Source organism: Watersipora subatra, chromosome 4, assembly GCF_963576615.1.
Source record: "Watersipora subatra chromosome 4, tzWatSuba1.1, whole genome shotgun sequence".
NCBI lineage: Eukaryota > Metazoa > Bryozoa > Gymnolaemata > Cheilostomatida > Watersiporidae > Watersipora > Watersipora subatra.
This window is the reverse complement of record NC_088711.1, coordinates 66,968,014-66,975,141: the sequence shown is the minus strand read 5'-3', so window position 1 is coordinate 66,975,141 and position 7,128 is coordinate 66,968,014.

Sequence of the window (7,128 nt, the reverse complement as noted above, 5' to 3'; positions counted from 1 at the left end):
TACAAGTTTCAAAGTGTGACTTCATCGCCTATGTATCCCAGAGCCAACGGTGCTGCAGAACGAATGGTTAAGACTATAAAGTCCATACTTCAGAAATCTGGAGATTTGTACCTAGGACTTCTAGCTTATCGTACATCGCCGATACATGGAGGAAGATCGCCCGCTGAGTTGCTTATGAACCGTAGTCTTCGTACACAGGTTGCTCAAATTCACTATCACACAACCAGCCAGGTAGATCACAAAGCGTTCCAGTCTGTCAATGAGGAATACAAGGTGAAAATGAAAGAGCGACATGACCGATCACAACAGGTTAAAGAGTTGCCTATCCTACGAAAAGGTAGCCCCGTATTTGTACGTGATTTACAACGATATGGACAAGTGAAAGAGGTGTTACCTAACCGCACGTACATAGTATCTGCAGGTAGCGAAATTCGCCGAAACCGAACAGCACTTATTGACTCTCCGACCAATACTGACAATTCAATACCTGACAATCCGGATTCACACAGTTCTCTGTCAAGTTGTGCCCAAAGTATGGATAGCACGCCTACGACTTCGAGACCTCGTCGTACAATCAGACCGCCACGTCGACTGATTGAAGAATGCTAGGCATCGCCAGTCAGTCAGATTATGGCTTTTATATGTTATTCATTTTGTAGCTAGTTGCTTACAGTACTTAGTGCATTTCCCTTGCTAGTCATGTTAGTCATATCACTTTGTTACTCATGTTTGGTTTTACTCATTTTAAAGGCATCTGTTTTACTCATTGCTTCAAACATACTTAGGAAAGGAGATGTGCTATATTCGTGTTATGTTACACTGCATTGTATAATACTAGGAGTTGTGTACCTCCGGGTTTTGTGTTAAAGGACGTCAAATAAATATAGACAGTTGCGCTCGTTACAACGGTAATGGCTACTTCTTTATTATCAGTGTTCACGTGCAGAATCAATAATCTCCTACCATCTAACTAGTAACAACTACACACATATCGCTGTCAAAACCATTCTACATTCATCACAACACAACCAACTTTCAAACTGTATATTACACATCAGTTTGCCGTTTAACGTTTAATATTGCATTTCAGAGATATAATAAACATATTTCTTTATTGTTGGCATTGTTGTTGTTAGCTAAATTACGTACAGTAGGTTATGTCTACAGCTTGAATTAATATTTATTTTATTATTGTAAAACATAAGTTTGAGATAGTTAAATATTTATTTTATCCCACGACCAAACAAGAGTGAAACGATTGATTGGGAGAATTATGATAAATGCACATGTGCACACAACTCCCGAAAAATTATCCGTTAACGGCCGTCACCAAACCCTTGCAACGAAATCCTATCAACAAATTTAACTATTTTTCAGTAAAGTCGTTTAAGTATAATAATGATACAAAACGCATATAAACATATTTAAATATGTTACCAAGCCTTTGAAAGGTTGACGCAAATACCTAAAACTAACCCATCTAATCGGATTATACATAAATAGACAGATTTATTAGGACGAAAATCGTCACAAAACGCTTGAAAAGCTTTGTTTAATAAAAGTTAAGACCGGAAATTGAAAAGCCGAGCGACAGAGAATAGAACGATAAAGTCTTGCCACAAATCGCCACAAAACGCTTGAACAGCTTGGTTTATTAATAGTTTCGAACGTCCTACGAAACGCCAATAAAGCCGTGCGACAGATAGTAGAACTGTTTACTGTGTACTGTTTGTCTACTGTTTGAGGCGTAGACCGATTTACAGGTACGAAAATGTGGTACACAGTTTATCAGCCTACGTTTTTGTCCAATTACCGAAGGTTTTTCAAATTACTAGAACATCAGCCAGATTTCTTTACATCTTATCTACAAGGTAGGGCGTTACTACAACGCCCTTTTATGACAAGAATATTTCTTTATTTCACTCCAGTTTGCATAAAACTTCCAGACGCGTAAATGCCAACGCTTGCTCTCTGTTACATATCGCTGTCAAAACCATTCTACATTCATCACAACACAACCAACTTTCAAACTGTATATTACACATCAGTTTGCCGTTTAACGTTTAATATTGCATTTCAGAGATATAATAAACATATTTCTTTATTGTTGGCATTGTTGTTGTTAGTTAAATTACGTACAGTAGGTTATGTCTACAGCTTGAATTAATATTTATTTTATTATTGTAAAACATAAGTTTGAGATAGTTAAATATTTATTTTATCCCACGACCAAACAAGAGTGAAACGATTGATTGGGAGAATTATGATAAATGCACATGTGCACACAACTCCCGAAAAATTATCCGTTAACGGCCGTCACCAAACCCTTGCAACGAAATCCTATCAACAAATTTAACTATTTTTCAGTAAAGTCGTTTAAGTATAATAATGATACAAAACGCATATAAACATATTTAAATATGTTACCAAGCCTTTGAAAGGTTGACGCAAATACCTAAAACTAACCCATCTAATCGGATTATACATAAATAGACAGATTTATTAGGACGAAAATCGTCACAAAACGCTTGAAAAGCTTTGTTTAATAAAAGTTAAGACCGGAAATTGAAAAGCCGAGCGACAGAGAATAGAACGATAAAGTCTTGCCACAAATCGCCACAAAACGCTTGAACAGCTTGGTTTATTAATAGTTTCGACCGACCTACGAAACTCCAAAAAAGCCGTGCGACAGATAGTAGAACTATTTACTGTGTACTGTTTGTCTACTGTTAGAGGCGTAGACCGATTTACAGGTACGAAAATGTGGTACACAGTTTATCAGCCTACGGTTTTGTCCAATTACCGAAGGTTTTTCAAATTATCTAGAACATCAGCCAGATTTCTTTACATCTTATCTAAAAGGTAGGGCCGTTACTACAACTCCCTTTTATGACAAGAATATTTCTTTATTTCACTCCGGTTCGCATAAAACTTCCAGACGTGTAAATGCCAACGCTTGCTCTTTGTTACATATCGCTGTCAAAACCATTCTACATTCATCACAACACAACCAACTTTCAAACTGTATATTACACATCAGTTTGCCGTTTAACGTTTAATATTGCATTTAGATTTAAATTTGCAGAGATATAATAAACATATTTCTTTATTGTTGGCATTGTTGTTGTTAGTTAAATTACGTACAGTAGGTTAGGTCTACGGCTTGAATTAATGTTTATTTTATTATTGTAAAACATAAGTTTGAGATAGTTAAATATTTATTTTATTAATATTTATTTCTGTTACATATCGCTGTCAAAACCGTTCTACATTCAACACAACCAACTTTCAAACTGTATATTACAATATATTTTACTTTTAACATTGCATTTCAGATATGTAATAAACATATTTGATTATTGCTGTTGTTAGTTTAATTACTTACAGTAATTTAGGTCTACAGCTTGAATTAATGTTTATTTTAACCAACAGACAACTTTCAAATTGTATATTACACGGCAGCTTGCCATTTACTTTTAATATTGCATTTCAATATAATAAGAGATATAATAAACATATATCATTATTGCTGTTGTTATTTAAATTACGTACAGTAGTTTGAGTCTACAGCTTGAATTAATATTTATTTTATTATTGTAAAACATAAGTTTGAGATAGTTAATTATTTATTTTATTAATATTTATTTCTGTTACATTTCTGTTATTTAGGTTGCGCCTTTTTAGAGTCTTGCTCTCTCAAATTTGTTTTATATCATCTCAAACAAGTCTCATTTACATTATACTCTGTCAATTCCTGCTGAGAACTACTTTTTCGACAACCATCAGTACCCTTTCTTTTTTCCATTACTACTTTGGTCGTGGGCTGTATGACAGTGGAATTTCTAGTTAATATTTATTTCTGTTACATATCGTTGTCAAAACCGTTCTGCATTCAACACAACCAACTTTCAAACTGTATATTACAATATATTTTACTTGTAATATTGCATTTCTGAGCTATAATAAACATATTTCATTATTGCTGTTGTTAGTTAAATTACGTACAGTAGTTTAGGTCTACAGCTTGAATTAATATTTATTTTAACCAACAACCAACTTTCAAATTGTGTATTACACGGCAGCTTGTCATTTTACTTTTAATATTGCATTTCAATATAATAAGAGATTTAATAAACATATTTCATTATTGCTGTTGTTAGTTAAATTACGTACAGTAGGTTAGGTCTACGGCTTGAATTAATGTTTATTTTATTATTGTAAAACATAAGTTTGAGATAGTTAAATATTTATTTTATTAATATTTATTTCTATTACATATCGCTGTCAAAACCGTTCTACAATCAACACAACCAACTTTCAAACTGTATATTACAATATATTTACTTTTAACATTGCATTTCAGATATATAATAAACATATTTGATTATTGCTGTTGTTAGTTAAATTACTTACAGTAATTTGGGTCTACAGCTTGAATTAATATTTATTTTAACCAACAAACAACTTTCAAATTGTATATTACACGGCAGCTTGCCATTTACTTTTAATATTGCATTTCAATATAATAAGATATATAATAAACATATATCATTATTGCTGTTGTTATTTAAATTACGTACAGTAGTTTAGGTCTACAGCTTGAATTAATATTTATTTTATTATTGTAAAACATAAGTTTGAGATAGTTAATTATTTATTTTATTAATATTTATTTCTGTTACATTTCTGTTATTTCTGTTGCGTCTTTTTAGAGTCGTGCTCCCTCAAATTTATTTTATATCATCTCAAACGAGTCTCATTTACATTATACTCTGTCAATTCCTGCTGAGAACTACTTTTTCAACAACCAACAGTACCCTTTCTTTTTTCCATTATTACTTTGGTCGTGGGCTGTATGACAGTGGAATTTCTAGTCTATTCAAATTCTATCAATCAAAACCGCAAAGATTCTATCAATCGACCTCGATTTATTTCTAAATGACCTAAATTTCCTGCCACAACCTCAGATTCTAAGTACCTCATTTTAGGCGATTTCAATATTGATTATCTAGATAACAATGCAAGTGAAAACTATAAAAAACATAATTTACTTACATAATTTTGAAAACACTATTACAATTCCAACAAGACTATCAAAACAAAAGCAGTCCTGTTTAGATCATATTTTAACAGACACAATGGAAAACAACATATTTTCAGGAACTATTAAATGTGATTTAAGTCATTATCTACCTACTTTTACATAAGTACAAAAAACTCTAATTTTAACGATTAAATCAGTAACTTTTCAACCACAAAAAAACAATATATTCATTACGATAGATTAGCACAAAATATAACAAATACAAATTGGGATAATATCTTCATTTTTGAATGTCTCAACACAAATTACGCTCTTTTTATTAAAACGCTTCAAAATCTGGTAGCAAAATGCATTCTTGAGAGGTCTGGGTCCTTCGGCAACAAGAGATTCAAATATACCAAACCTTGGCTGACCAATGCTCTGCTGAATAAAATTAAAAAAAATTACAATATTTACCGCCAGTTATCTAAATATCCTCTTAATACAAAATTAAAATTTGAAATACAAAAAATTCAAGAATCAATTGTCAACTGAATTGAAGCATGCAAAATTTTCTTATTTCAAGGACAGTTTTAACAATTGCTCCAATGCTTCAGAAACTTGGAAAGTAATTAACACACAAATATTGAAAAATCAACAACAAAAATTTGCAGAGTGCCAACCCAACTTGAAGCTATTTCCAACACTTCCAATTTAATATGTTCAGATATAGAAATAGCTAATGAATTAAATACATATTTTACTAATGTTGGACCCTCGCTAGCAAAAAAACTTCCAACTGAAATTTTGAGCAACAGACTATGCGATTACAATCCAAGCTTTGAATTACATCCAGTTACCAGCCAAGAGATTATGGACACAATAAAGTCTTTAAGCGAAAAGAAAGCTGCTGGCTTAGATGGTATTACAAGCAAAGTTATTAAATGCAATGCTACTTCTTTAAGCTGTATACTCTCCCGCATCATAAACAAAAGCATAACTACCCAAATTATTCCAGATGATATGAAAATTGCAAGAATTACCTCTCTGTATAAAAAAGGAAACATAAATAAATGTGAAAATTGTAGGCCTTTCTCAATTCATCCGATATTTAGCAGAATTACAAAAAAAACTTATAAATTTCCGCATCATGGACTATCTTGAATGCAATAGCATTCTATATATAGACTCTAATCAATTTGGTTTTAGAAAAGGTATTGAAACAAGAGATGCAATTAATTCCTTTACAAACAAAACATTCCAAGCTTTTAACAAGGGAAATTGTGTTCTTGGTATATTTATAGATTTCAGCAAAGAATTTGATACCATTGATCATGGTATATTGTTATCAAAATTAAAGTCCATTGGTTTCAAAACAACATCTGTTAAATGGATAGAAAACTATTTAAAAGATCGAAGTCAAAGAATGAAAATAAATACTACCCTGTCAACACCACAAACTATAAAATGTGGTGTTCCTCATGGATCTGTATCGGGTTCAGCTTTGCTTTTAACATACATTAATGACTTAGAATGTCAATTAGATGTACTTTCATCAATCTAATATGCAGACGATACTAATCTTTTTTTGAATCCTAAGACCTTCACAAGCAAATAAATTTGATAAATAAAGACCTAAAGATCCTTCAAAGTTGGTGCAACCAAAATAAACTAACAATTAATTTCAACAAAACTTGCTACATTTTATTAAAAAACCCACAGAACTCATACCACTTTAATGAACAATCGCTACTAATTAATGGTCATCCAATAAATAAATTTGACAATATAAAACTTTTAGGAGTACTTATTGACCCTCAGCTGAATTGGAGCAATCATATATTCAAACTGTTAAAAGAGTTTAGACCTTATGCTGGGTTGTTTTTTCGATTGTCTCAGTACCTCTCTAAGGATGTTTTGCTAATTCTGTACAATTCCTTCATCAATTCCAAACTCTCGTATTGTGTTGAGGCATGGGGAAATGCTCCACACCGCTTCTTAAACAAAATTAAAGTTTTTCAAAACTGTTTACTCAAAATAATTAACAAGAAAACCTATGAGTTTTTTGCTAATCCGCTCTTGAACCTAAATAAAATTTTAACTGT